This window comes from Nycticebus coucang, chromosome 5 (genome assembly GCF_027406575.1).
Source record: "Nycticebus coucang isolate mNycCou1 chromosome 5, mNycCou1.pri, whole genome shotgun sequence".
NCBI classification, from domain to species: domain Eukaryota; kingdom Metazoa; phylum Chordata; class Mammalia; order Primates; family Lorisidae; genus Nycticebus; species Nycticebus coucang.
In genome coordinates this window covers 47,749,313-47,764,306 of record NC_069784.1, presented here as the reverse complement: position 1 = coordinate 47,764,306, position 14,994 = coordinate 47,749,313, and the positions used below count along the sequence as shown (strand labels likewise).

The 14,994-nt window shown below is 39.7% G+C and overlaps 1 pseudogene; it reads left to right on the top strand.

Moving 5' to 3' along the window:
- Window positions 1-629: 629 nt before the first annotated feature.
- Window positions 630-7,854, top strand: LOC128585470 (CBY1-interacting BAR domain-containing protein 1-like; annotated as a pseudogene).
- The last annotated feature ends 7,140 nt before the right edge of the window (window positions 7,855-14,994 follow it).

Sequence of the window (14,994 nt, the reverse complement as noted above, 5' to 3'; positions counted from 1 at the left end):
CCAGGTCAGAGGACCCGGGAAGACCAGAGGACAATGGCTCAGCAGGGGGACGCTGCTAAGGGAACAGAACTGGCTAATGGCCTCCCCAGACCTCGGGTTACTCTTTTAAATGTTACAACAGCCCATGGTGCATGAGAAGATGAAAAACAAAAGCAGTGTGGGTCCAATCTACAAGGGAGGAGAACAGAGAGATGAGAGGGCCAGTTTGGCTCCATGTGACTAAACTAAATTGCTAAGTACTAGGGCTGTTTTGAGATAGATCACAATCTTTTCTGTCAGGAGAGAAACTGAGGTTTTTTTGTTTTGTTTTGTTTCTTTCCTTCTCACTAAAACCCTTAACTTTTTGCAGTCTTTGTAAACTGAAAACACCTGTGTGCTTCTCAAAGTCATGCAAGAGGTGTAGTATAAACGTAAAAGAGGGTTTATTTGGAGAAAAACAGCAAAAAATCTGAAGGAGCAGGGCAATCCTCTGGGCTCTGATAACAGTGCCTAGGCAGGTCATAGCTCCCCCAGACTCATCAGGGTCAAGTGTTCCAGCAGAGAGTGGTCCCCTACCCCATTACAGTAGAGAGGGACCCTTCCCCACAGAAATGCTCTACTTGCATATTAGTAAGAAAAGAAGAGCAGCTATGATGCCACAGAAGCCCTCAATTGAAGAAGCAGCATTGTTAAAAAGGAAAGCTTCCAAAGTTGGGGAGCTGGTATCAAGTCGTTTTTCTGTCAGGACCTTTCAGATATGTGTCTCCTCAGTCAAGAAAAAGGAGTACTCAGACCCCTCGCAGCCACTGGAGGAGGGCCAGGCCATCCACACCACATATAAATGTCACTGGGCTATTGATAGGTTGAAGTGGCAGCACAAAGGGTGACAACTTTCTTCCATAACTCTCAGATGGATGTGGCTCCTGCCCGGTGTGGGAAGAAAGGGCCAGCTGGACTCTGCTCAGATTTGCTTTAGCACTTACGGGGACAATTGCCCCAGCCTCTCAACTAGTCTTTCTGCCTATGGTTTCATTTTGTAGGGTTTCAAGGCGGCCACCCACATCTTAAATAAATGTTGGGGTTCCAGGCAAGTGCCTGGGTCCTTGGTTCTTAGAACGCTCTTGGTTGAAAAATGACCAGACACCACAAAGTAAGGCAAGTATGAAACGCAGTTTATTGAGGAAGAGAACGAAAGATTTTACAGAGTAAGAAAGTTTACAGAGCAAGGTACGTTCACCATAGACAGCAAAGGGGCCTGCATTGCCATGGCAAGTAGGCAAAGAGGCCTTCAATATAGCCAGAGGTTCTCTTTCATGTTGCCTGGGTTGGGCCTGCCTCGAGATTCAGAGGTCACCCTGGAACTACTGCACATGCAGACCTCTCCCAAGAGCCCAGTGGGGAGGTGGGGACCGTGCTGTAGATTTAAGCTAGTGATGTGATAATTGTGTGTCTTAAGGCTGTTCTAGGTCACCTTCAAGACCCTATTGCACCTGTTGTTAGTCTGGAGCATCTTCTACATCTTTTGCTTTTGGCATGCTAAGTTCTGATTGGCTGCCTAGTAAGATGCACCCTCCTCCCCAGGTGTGAGCAATCACTTAGGATAAAATTAAGGAGTATGGCACCAAGATGGAGGCATGGGGCCCCCTTTTTCTTCCTTCCCAGGAGACCCTCATTCCTAACTACCTACTGAATTGTTGCGAGTTGGGAGTCTGGTTCCCTGACCCCAGTTGACCTGGTTCAATTACTCAGCAGAACTAGAAAGTTCAACTGAGGTACACAGGAACCAAAAATGGAAGTGGTAGAAATTGAAAGTAAATCTAGAGCAGCTCCGGAGGCATGGGATAGAAAGATCACTTGCACCAGCTTTAGTATAACAAAGAGAAATGTTACATAAGAGCAAAGAAAAACCTTAGAGCACTTCTGAAGCAAGTGAGAAGAGAGAGCCAGGGAGATACAAAGGCGTGTAGAGGTGTAAACGCCCTACCTTCTCTGTTCCAAATGGTTTGTAACTCTTTCATGGGTCTCTCTGCACCTCCAGGCATTGTCATTGTTTTCTACTGGTCATTGATTATTTTCCTTTTCTGTTGGTTGTTAGTTACCTAGGTTACCTTCTTACCCACATTCTTTTCTCCCCTTTTTGGTGAGAGCTGCTGAGGGCTGATCTAACTGTTGAATGTTCCCTTGGCCCCTCCAGACTTCGCAGCGGGCCAGGCTTTCCTCCCATCCCTCTTCAAGCCCCTTTCTGTCCTTTCTCACTCACTATTGTAACTTTTGATTTATGATCCAAGAACTACCACTTTGAGACGGGGTGCAAGTAATGTGCTTCCAAAGGGGAAAAGCAAGCTGTCATTAAGCCTGGTTCTGAAACTGCCTTTGCAAATTGATGAAGGCGTGCAAGGTGAGAGCTAGAGTCAGGGCCCCCTAAAATCTGTGAAGGAACAGGCCTAGATAAAATAATAATAATAATAACCAGCCACTGTCCCCTTGTTTGCTTGATAATAGTCACTAGCCAAAGATTCTTAACTTTTCTCTGTAAATAACACCGCTTGTTGGATCCTAGAGGTAGTTTCTGAGATGTCTTTCAGGTCTTACATTCCAGTGGATTGACTGACCCACCCACCAAGAAACTGACTCAACTGGTCTTGGACCCCCTACTCAAGGAAGTGTATTCCAGTGGACTGGCTGATCCACCCAGACAGTGGCCTGTACCAAAGCACTGATGGTTCCACCCTGAAATCAACCAATTAGCAGAACTTGATTACCTCTCTGCCCACGAAACTGTCTTTAAACACCCTGTCCCGCCAATTCATGGTGAGGCAGAAATTTCTCCTGTCTTCCCAATTAGCACTTATAATGCCAGGATCCTAATTTAGCCAGGCTGGAGAGAAACTTAGGCATGGAGGGCAGGTGTGACATGCTTCATTCAGCTCCTGGCAGCTGGTGAGCTCGATTACACATCATAATCTGCGATCCACAATCCACACGGGGGAAAGGTCCCGTGCACCTTTATAGCCAGGAGGACAGAAGTGGCAACATGCGAGCAGCAGTTACATAAGCCTGACTTCACTGAACACTGCTGTGGCTATCTAGGAGCACAGGGTGCCTCCCCGGGGGAAGAAATCTAGACAACTTCGTCTTGTCCCATATCCAAGGCCATGGGAGAGAAAGCCCAAACCCTTTCTCCCCTCCCTACAGCACTATGCAGAATAAACTCTTCCTCTGCTGTGAACCCTACTCTCTCTGGATATTGGCTTTCTCTTGGGCAGTGGGCAGATGAACCTGACTCGGTTACAGTAGTTCAAAATAAAAGAGTGACAAAGTTGAGAACTAGAAGAACAAGGTCAGTGTGGCATGTGGTGTGGTCTGATCCCATAACGCCGGAGGAGTCCTAAGGCTGTTCTTGAGAGAAGAGGGGAAGAAGATGTCAGGGAAGGCAAAGGGAAAATGGCTACTCAACTAGTGGGTTAAAAAAGCCAAGACTTAGGGTGGTGCCTGTGGCTCAAAGGGGTAGGGCACCGGCCCCATATGCCAGAGGTGGTGGGTTCAAGCCCAGCCCCGGCCAAAAACTGCAAAAAAAAAGCTAAGACTATTAGTATTCAAGATAGGTGATTCTCAGTTTTCCTTAATTAATGTGAAAAAGAACTTGGATATATGTGTACACTAAAAATCACTCACAATTTTAATGTATAGAGAAAGAAATTACTCCTAAATCTACCTCCCTAACAATGATGGCATGTCTGTGCATGCCCCAATCTTTATCCATTTGCACACATATTTTGAATAGCTGCAATCATAGCCTTTGCTAACTAGAAAAGTAGTGGACTTTACTGAAGCATTTCACCTGAGGAATTTTCAGTCTGAAGTACGTCATTCATTCGACAGTAGTCCCTGCTAGTAAAGGGAGAAGTTGCAGCATGGGTTGTCCCTCCATGATTTTATACAAAAGAAAAGGCATGAATTTGGTAAGAAGCAGTAGATTTAACATGGTGGAACCTAGATGTGGGGGAAATGCTGCAAGTCCATAATACAAAAACAAAAACAAAAAAACAACAACTCCTACTTTCATAGCACATTCTGGTTTGTATTAACATCATCCTTAAAATGGGGCTAATAATGCCTACTTAGGGCTTTTGTGAGGAATAAATGATATAAACTGCAAATGCTCTATGAAAGAAAAAAAAACCTAAAAACAAAAACAAAACATGATACAACTGTAAGGTACAAATGTTCATATTATACATGAGTCTATATCCTTCACTTAATTCCAAACTCCTGGAAAACAATTCCCTTATTTTTATCTTTCTATCTTCTCTACTCACCCCTCCTGTAGAGTGCTATGACATAAGGCAGAACAGAGCTCTGTTTGAGCTGAAACCACAAACCAGTTTTTCCTGAGAGTGTCAGGAATATTTCACCATGAGTTTTATAGGAGTAATAATGGGGATCTGGAAGCTATTTTTAACATTTTATAAAAGGCTTATAAAAGGCTAACCTGAATTATTAGCAGCAAAGCTTTATAAGGCAAATAAAACATCAGGTTTACTTTTTTTCTTATTTTTTTTCCTTTGGAATGGAATTATATAAAACAACTCTGTATCTCACATAAAAATTAATTGTATTGCTTTATTTAATAAATATTGTGAGAATAAGATAAGTCATAATTGTTCGGTAGGTAGTGAGGGATTCCAGTTCTCCTGGGGATCAGGTGGGAGCCCAGCAACTGCCACCCCTGGCGGAAGGAGGAACTGCCCTACCAAGCTCCAAAAGGATGTAGGGAATCTCCCAGCCTGCTGCCAGGCAGCCAAGGCACAACAGGGTCTGGAAAGTGACCTAGAGTCACCTAAGGCTAATTATGATGTCATTAAAGTAGTTGGATGGTGATGTCTGGACCATGAGGAGGGGGCCCAATCTAGAATGCTATAAAACAAAACCCCAGACAGTATCCAGGACCTCTTGTTACGACAGGGGGCCCACTCATCATACGTGGTGAATGTTTGTTTCTCTTGAACCTATCTTTCCCTTCCTTAATAAACTTTGTTTCATGCTTGCCATGCTTTCCATAGGTCTGGTCCTTCTTCAGCCAAGAGCAAACCAAGAACTGACAACAGACGGCCACCCCCACAATAGTCCTTGTCTTTAAGGAATTCACAGTTCAAGACAAACAAGTTTAATGTACAAGTATAATAATGTATGACAAGGGCAATAATAAAGACAATTACAATAAAGAGAATATATATGAGAGTCTTAACCCAGAGTTTAGTGGGGCTGGGTTCCTGAAGGAAGTAAAACTTTTACTTTTCTTAACCTTTTCTTTCTTTCTTTTTTTTTTTTAGACAGTCTCACTTGGTTGCCCTAAGTAGAGTGTCGTAGCATCATAGCTCACAGCAATCTCAAACTCTGGAGCTCAATCTTCTTGCCTCAGCCGCCCCAGTAACTGGGACTACAGGCACCTGCCACATGCCTAGCTATTTTTAGAGATGGGTCTCGAGTTTGCTCAGGCCAGTCAGGTATTCCTGAATCTCCAGCAATCCACCTGCCTCAGCCTTCCAGAATACTAGGATTACAGGCATGAGCCACCATACCCAACCAACTTTAACCTTTTGACTGCAAACAATGTCTATAGGATAGGTGTTTAAATAAGATGTTCCTTTGGTGCAAATGATGAATGACACCTATTTGCAAACAAAAACTTGACAACAGGTCACTTCATACTGGTCAAGAGAACACTGCAACAAGGGGACATTTCAATGCCCTCTTTATATTTATGTACCCAACTTAAATGCTCCCAGATTTATGAAACAGACCTTATTGGTCTGAGCAATATGATATCCAATAACAACATAATAACTGGGGACTCTAACACCCCTCTGACAAAACTGGACAGATCCTCTGAACAGAAACTGAACAAAGAAACAAGGGACTTAAACAACTGGGCTTAGCAGACATATTCAGAACATGCAATCCCAAAGCTAAGGAATATGTGTTCTTCTTGTCAGTCCATGAAACATACTCCAAAATAGATCATATTCTAGGACACAAATCAAACCTCAAAAAAATTAAAAGATTTGAAATTATATCTTGTATCTTCCCAGACCACAAGGCAATAAAGGTGGAACTCAACTCCAAAAAAAATTTCATCCCCACACAAAGACATGGAAACTAAACAACCTTATGCTGAATGACAGTTGGGTCAAGGAAGTGATAAAGGAGGAAATTATTAAATTCCTTGAACATAACAACAATAAGCCACAAGCTAGCAAAACCTGTGGGATACTGCAAAAGCAGTCCTAGGAGGGAAGTTTATCACATTAGATGCCTACATCTGAAAAACAGAAAGAAAGCACATCAACAACCTAATGAAGCATCTCAAGGAAATGGAAAAGAAAGAGCAATCCAATCTCAAATCTAGCAGAAGAAAAGAAATTGCCAAAATTAAATCAAAAATTAACAAAATTGAAAACAAAAGAATCATTTATAAAATTAAATGAAAAGTTGGTTCTTTGAAAAGATAAACAAAATCGATAAACCTTTGGCCAGATTAACCAGAAAGAAAAAAGAAAGATCTCTAATAACCTTAATCAGAAATGCAAAGAAGGAAATAACAACAGATATCACAGAGATACAAGAGATTATCTCTGACTACTACAAAAAACTCTATGCCCAGAAATTTGACAATTTGGAGGAATGAACCAATATCTAATCACACCATCTCCCTAGGCTTAACCAGGAAAATATAGATCTCTTGAACAGACTGATATCAAGCACTGATATTAAAGAAACAATAAAAAAGCTTCCAATTAAAAAAAAAAAAAAAAAAAAGCCCTGGACCAGATGGCTTCACACCAGAATTCTATCAAACCTTCAAAGAAGACCTTGTACCTATATTGCAAAACATATTTCAAAACATTGAGAAGGAAGAAACCTTCCCCAACATGTTCTATGAAGCAAACATGCCCTGACACCAAAACCAGGAAGGGACCCAACTAAAAAGGAGAACTATAGAACAATTTCGCTAATGAATACTGATGAAAAAAATTCTAAATAAAATCTTAGCCAATAGATTACAGTTACACATTAAAAAATTATATATCAGTGAAAGGCACCAGCTGGTACAAGACTTCCCTTACGCTTTGCAAGACACTCAAACCAAACAACTGCAAGATGCTGTCACAAATGTGGAGAAGCATTTTGGAGAGCTGTGCCAAATCTTTGCTGCCTGCATGCGGAAAACTGCTAGGCTGCAAGACAAAGCAGACCTCCTGGTGAACAAAATCAACAAGTATGCTTCTACAGATTCCCCAAATTTAAAGCAGGGCTTGAAAAACTTTGCTGATGAGTTTGCCAAACTTTCGGATTATCGACAGGCAGAGGTTGAAAGACTTGAAGTCAAAGAAGTTGAACCTTCGAAAGCTGATGGAACCATTGTAAAAATGAAATGGGATGACCTGAAAGCAACATTGACAGCAAGGAACCAAGAAGCTAAGCAGTTAACTCAGTTAGAAAGAACCTGAGTGAAACTCATCTGATGGACATGTTATTTTCATTTAATCCATACAGTAGTCCTGGGAGGCAGAAACAGAATTACAGAGAGCTACAGTGGATGCCACCCAGACAACTCTTCATCTAGAGGAAACTATTGACAATTTTGAAAAGCAGAAAATAAAGGATATAAAGAATGTATTTTCTGAATTTATCACAATCGAAATGTTATTTCACAGCAAAGCTTTAGAGGTCTACACTGCTGCCTACCAAAACATACAAAAGATTGATAAGGATGAAGATTTAGAGGTATCTACTTGTCAACTGAGAAAGGATCAACAAGTAGAAGATGAAGATGAAGATGAAGAATTAGATACTACGGAAGAAGAAAATTAATTTTCTTAAGTAAATTTCACATTTCCATCTTAAATAACTACCTTGTCAAACTTTATCCTCACTTCATAGGTTGAAATCTCAAACAAAATCTTACTAGAAATGGAAAAATAATAGTAATTTATGCTGAAAAAAAATTATATATCATGATCAAGCAGGCTTCATCTCAGGGATACAAGACCGGTTTAACATTATGCAGATACATAAATGTAATTCACCATACCAATAGAAGCAAATAGAAAGACCATATGATTTTCTCAATAGATCCAGAAAAAGCATTTGACAAAATTCAGAATCCTTTTCTAACAAGAACACTCAAAGTCATGATTAAAGTCATCTGTGACAAACCCACAGCTTACATAATACTGAATGGAGTAAAACTGAAAGCTTTTCCACTTAGGACTGGAACCAGACAAGGATGTCCTCTATTGCCACTAATACTCAACATAGTGCTGGAAATTCTAGCTAACACAATCAGACAAGAGAAGGACATAAAGGGCATCCAAATGGGGGCAGAGGAAGTCAAACTCTCGGTTTGCCAATGATATGATCTTATTCTTAGAGAACCTCAGAGACTCAACCACAAGACTCCTGGAAGTAATCAAGAAATACAGTAAGTCTCAGGGTATAAAATCAATGTCTACAAATCACTACGATAACAGCCAAATTAAGACGCGAATCAAAGGCACAAATCCTTTCACAGAAGCTTCAAAGAAAATGAAATACATAGGAATACACCTAACAAAAGAGGTGAAGGATCTCTACAAAGAGAATTATGAAACCCTAAGAAAAGAAATAGCTAATGACATTAACAAATGGAAGAAAATACCATGCTCTTGGCTGGGAAGAAACAACATTGTTAAAATGTCTGTACTACTCAAAGCAATCTACAGATTCAATGCAATCCCTATTAAAGCACCATTGTCATACTTTTAAAAACTTGAAAAAATAGTACTTCATTTTATGTGCAGTACATTGGATACTTGCTTTGCCATTTGTGTGATATTTTTGTAAGAAGAATGTGTTTCAACTCTATCCAAGTTAATATAAAAGATGGAGATTTTACATCCAATGTACTCCATACTAATATGAAGCCAGGAGATGATCTAAGACACTCCCACATAAGAGAAAAACTCAATTCAATTCAAGTTAGGGGAAAGGGGGAGGAGGAGGGAGGAGAAAAAAGGGAGGAGGTGGATAGATGTGCTCCCGCTTAAGGGGCACAATGTAAGGGTAGCTGGCACACCTCTTAGATGTGGGCCATAACTACAAGGGGGACTCTACCTAACAAATGCACACATTGTAACCTGGTTGCTTGTACCCTCACATTAATGTGAAATAAAAAAAATAATAAAATAAAATATAGCTAATCAAAAAAACACAAACAATACGTGTTACTACTGTTATGTCACCTAACTTGAGTCTGTGTCATATGTTTTGTTCTCAATATTTTTCACAGTTGTGCCTGAAATAATTTGTACAAACAGTAGATTCTTGTAGGAGTACATATAAACATGGAGTATGATAAATTTGAAGAGTCGTCAAGTTCAGTAGATTCGATCACTGTTGGAGAATTTGGATAGAGGTAGCTTTAAAAATACTTCTCACCAAAAACATAAACTGTGTTCAAGTAACTCAGAATCTGATTCGGAAAATATAAGTGTAGAACCTCTTTCAAATTTACATTTTTTATTGATATGGCAAAGATTTGTCATTTCATAGTAAGTTTTTTGTTTGCATATTACTTTTTATAAATATAAAATATTGAAACTGAAATCACCTTGGGTGAATTATTTTGATTAGTAAGAAACCAAAGAACATCCAGTCGCCCCGGTGTATCCCAATGCCTGTGGCGATCACTGCAAGCCTCAACTGGCACGTTTCATTTCCGAGTGCTCTGCAGTCAAAGGGTTAAAAAACTGCTGGGAGTTCCCAGGCAAAGGCTGTGTATGAAGGATGAAGGGGAAAGCTGGAAAATATGTTCCATGCAGAGGGAGCAATATATGCAAGAGTCCAGGCATGAGAGAAAACACGTTACCAAGATGCTGGATCCGTAGGTCCCCAGAATAAAACTGGAGTACAAGGCTCAGAGCCTGTTGCTCAGTAGTTAGAGCGCTGGCCACATGCACCGGGGCTGGTGGGTTAGAACCTGGCCTGGGCCAGCTAAACAACAATGACAACAACAACAAAAAAAATAGCCGGGCATTATGGCGGGCACCTGTAGTGCCAGCTACCTGGGAGGCTGAGGCAAGAGAATCACTTAAGCTCAAGAATTTGAGGTTGCTGTGAGCTGTGATGCCACTGTACTCTACAGAGGGTGACATAGTGAGACTCTGTCTCAAAAAAACTGGAGTACAAGGTGGGTAGGGAGAGGGTGTAAGGAAGAATAGTATTTTACTCCAACTTTCATTCTGAAAATCTTCGCACCTACAAAACTGTTGAAAAAATGGCTCAATGAACATCCATATATTCCTCATGTAGATAATATGCGCACGTGTACCCATGTACACACACAGAATGGATTTGGCAAGCTGTTAACAGTTGGTAATCAATGAATGCTACACTCCTCAGATGTTTCCTGTCCCCCAAGCCGCAAATGTAAATCTTTATCTTTCTCTGTTTTATACTCCTCTCGCTCCTTGGGAAACTTTGGAGATTAATTGATCATTACAAAGTTCTACTGTTTTATGTACACACTCTAGAAATATCCAGAGTAGATAAACCAGTGTCCATCAATTTTTCATCACCAATACCTTAGGGAACATCCTTAGACTTTTTCCTTCCTTATCACCCCCTCAGGAAACTTTAATCTACAGATATACTTTATATCTGTTTTGTACAATACTATATAGAAAGAGAGTACAAAATAATAAAATTTATATATATATACATATATATATGTGGTTTATACAGTGAAAGAATAAGTTTTCTTCACACCCTGAAAACAAAATTTTGCTCCCATTGAGAATGTATGAAATACAGATCTAACACAAAAGAAGAATAAATCATATTACTCTTTGATTATAATAGAATAAATTCCTGTTACAATTAGTTTCTAGAGACAGTACTCATATATTTATCTTATTTAAGTGTAAAGTAAGATAAATTCTAAATTTTCTAAAAAGAAAGTTAAACTCTAATGCTCTGTTTCATCTTTTTAAGAAAAACTTTTTTGTTGTAACCAAACCATCTGGGAATATTTTTATTTGCTCCAGAGAATTCAGGGTAGTGGTAAAAAAAAAAAAAATCAGTGGATTGTCCTCTAGTCCTGAAAAAGGGACTCGAGTCTCAGTTAGGGGGTGTGAGCTGGGGTGGTGGAGGAGCAGGACAATTTCAAGTAGCTTGGGGGCCAAAGAGGGAACAAATTAAGTCAGGGACGCACTGGAGGAGAATGTCCTCTGTAGGATGCAACAAAAACTAACCAAGTGTTGTAATGGGACGGTTGTATTGAAGATAAATCCTACTGATAATACTGTTTGGCCAAGGTCTAAAGCAGAGCTGTCCAACTGAAATTTACTGTGAGCAATTTACATAACTTTATTCTAGTAGCCAAATTTTAAAAGCAAAAAGGAACAACTAAAAATAAATTTAATAATACATTTTATTTAGATTTTTACTAAAATACTTGGAGGTAAGTGAATTACAGTACATCCGTACAATACAATATTATTTAGAAGAAGGGAGACAGAAATAGAGCACAGGGGAGAATTAGGGCAGCAAAAGTATTTTGAATAACCCCATCATGGTTTTTGACAAAACCCCATAGGATGTGAACACCAAGAAGGAAGCCTGATGCAAACTCTGAACTTCGGGTGACAACAATGTGTCAGTTTTGTGACCGAGTCTAACACCCGCACCACCCTGGTGCAGGATGCTGATGGTGGGGCTGTGGCTGCGTGGGGAGAGATGTCCATGAGCGCTCTGCACTTTCTGCTCAATTTTGTGTAACCTAAAATGCTCTAAAAAATAAAGTATATGACTCGACTGCCCAAAAAATAGCTGGGCATTGTGGCAGGCACCTGTAGTCCCAGCTACTTGGGAGGCCAAGGCAAGAGAATCGCTTAAGCCCAGGAGTTGGAGGTTGCTGTGAGCTGTGATGTCACAGCACTCTACCCAGGGCAACAGCTTGAGGTTCTGTCTCAAAAAAAAAATAAATAAATAAATAATAATTTAAAAAATATATATGACATATACTATCATTTCAGTATGTAATTAATATAAAACATTACTGAGATAGTTTCCATTCTTTTTTCCCATAACAAACCTTTCAAAAACAGTGTATATTTTCCATATACAGCACCACCTTCATTTGCGCTAACCACATTTCAAGGGCTCAAAAACCACATGAGGCTCGTAGCTCCCATCCTGAACAACCCAGCTATAGAGCAGGTGCCAAAGGTGTCTGGGGAGGTATTTCACCCACTCTGTGTTCTTCCTACCTAATACTTCGTATCTGTGTCGCTCCAAGCCACAGAAGACACATATTTAAGGCAAAAGTGCTTTGACTCTGCAAAAGCAGCTTCCCAACAAGCCTCTGAACTTCCCTTCTGCCCAGGTTGCTGACTCTCAGCTCTCAGACATCCTGGAGTGCTGCCCCTGCAGGCCACCTTCCCCAGCCCAGCACTCCAGAAAGCACTATCCCAAAGACCTCGAAGGGATGCTGTCTGAAAGAAGGGCATCGGACACTGAAGAATGAAAGCACTTTATCACACCAGAATATCCTAAAATCACCACATACCCTTCATTAATAATAGGAGAAAGAGCTTTCATGTCCTAAGCACCGTGGAAGTAAAAGGAATAATTTATTAAAGTTCAGTGCAGATTTAAATGCTACCTAGAAAATAGGTATTTAAGAAAAAAAATAGTTGCTGTCAATATAAAAATAAATAACTAGGCTTTGTCTAGTGGGTGGGGATTATTTCTATTTCCTTGCAAATAGGAACATTATTTATTTGTATTTCCTAGCAACATTCCTGGAACTAATATATAGGCTTCTCTATATGCCATGATATGGTATAATCTACTCATGCTATTACCAAGATGTGGGTGCGTTTTTGCTCAGGAAATTTAAATCTGTCATTTGAATTAGAAAAGGTACTACATTAAATCATAGTCTGCCTTTATATATTCATCATTTTCAAGTTTCATTACTCAGAGAAGTAAGGGAAAAAAGACATTTATTTACGTACCATTTTCAATAGCTCTTCCAAAATAAGGGAAAGAAAAAAAGTGAAAGTGACCTGACTGGCAATTAAAAAGAGACACCGCCTCATGGACTCCCACCCAATCCTGGCCCTCACTGAGTTACCCACAAAGAAAACTGCGGGACATGAAATGGAATGCACATGTGTGAGTTTTATTTGTAGTCACAAAAATCATTATTACATACCTCTCTCTCATCTGAGTCCTCTTGGAAATGAAGAAGGAAATTTGAAAAATTAAATAAATAAGGTTGGTATTTAACTGTGTATATGGCATATTTTGAATTAAAGTCTTCATGAAAATGTAAAATATTTTACATTTAAACCTTTCCAAATAAGTATCTTGACATAATTTTAATATAATTTAATATGACATATGTCTGGGATTAGCTTTAAAATACTGCAGCAAAGAAAAAATAATTAAAAGTAAAAGTTGGGGAAGTATATTAAATAAGAATTGCAAAATGCTGTTACCTGGTGGAGATGAGTGATGGGTACTTAGGGGTTAATTATACTTTTCTCTACACATGTATATGTCATATATCTAAAGTTTCCCAAATAAAAAAGTTTAGAAATTGTTGATAATAAGTTTTAAAACATACGCTTATTTTTTAATAAAAAAAATTGTTAACTCTGACTTGGGGCCTGGTATAGGAGATCTTCTATTTACTTATAGTCCTTTAAATTGCTTGAACATTTTTATCAAACACATTATTTTCTCAATAAAAAAATGTATGTACATATACACACATGCCATACAGACATACATATAGTATACATATACACAGTGTATACCGTGGAATACTATTCAGCCATTAAAGAAAGATGGAGACTTTACAGCCTTCGTATTAACCTGGATGAAGTGGAACACTTATTCTTAGTAAAGCATCACAAGAATGGAGAGGCATGAATGCTATGTATTCAATTTTGATATGAGGACAATTAATGACTTAGTACATGGTGGGGGTGGGTGTTGCTGTCCACTGGCCTAGTCAGAGACACGGAGGCAGACACTGCAGATGAAATGAATGATTTATTAAGGGATGGCTGGTGTTCACTCGGGCACAGCAGCAATCGGCCGTCTTTACTCACTTTCTTACATACCCAAACTCATCAGATAAAAATAATCCAAGAAGAAGGAAGACAAAAGGTAAAGACTCCTTATCAGCGTTAACACAGCAGAAAACGTATACACCTTTCTAAACCAAGAATATCTTGTTTTGTGATAAACAACAATGGAGATGAACCACAAAGGGCTGGGTTGTCTGTTCTGTTTGCATGCCTCTCTATATGACTAAATGAAAGTTTTTGTGTAAATAGAGGTAGGGGATTAAGTGCAACGGTCCATTGCCCCAGGCAAATGATCTGTCTCCAGCTACGATGAGGGTCTCCAGCACATTCTTTCCTTTAAGGCATGACTGCAGCCCAAGTACTGGAAATGTTCCTTCTCAGAGCTTCGTGGCCTCAAGGAGCACAAATGAGACTGATTTCACCTTACAAGGGTGCAGTGGACTGTGCCCCTTCAGGTGGGGGAAGGGGAGAGCAGAGAGAGAAAGAAGGAGGGAGTGGGGTGGGAGAAAGGAAGAGCAGAAAGAGGGAAGGAGGGAGGGGGGTGCGGTCTCAGTGTGTGACTCACCTCTTGGGGGCAGGACACAATTGGAAAAGGGACTTTACCTAACAAACGCAATCAGTGTAACCTGGTTTCTTGTACCCTCAATGAATCCCCAACAATAAAAAATAAATAAATAAATAAAAATATACATATATACACACACATACATACATGTCGCACACTTACTTCCTAAAGATTAGTTATACATTTAACTTACCAGCTGTGTGCCCTTGGGCAAGTTACTTGTGAGCCTTCTTATGGAAAAATAACATTTAAATGAAATAATGCATATGGAAATATCCAGCAGAGCATATGGCACAATATAGGTAT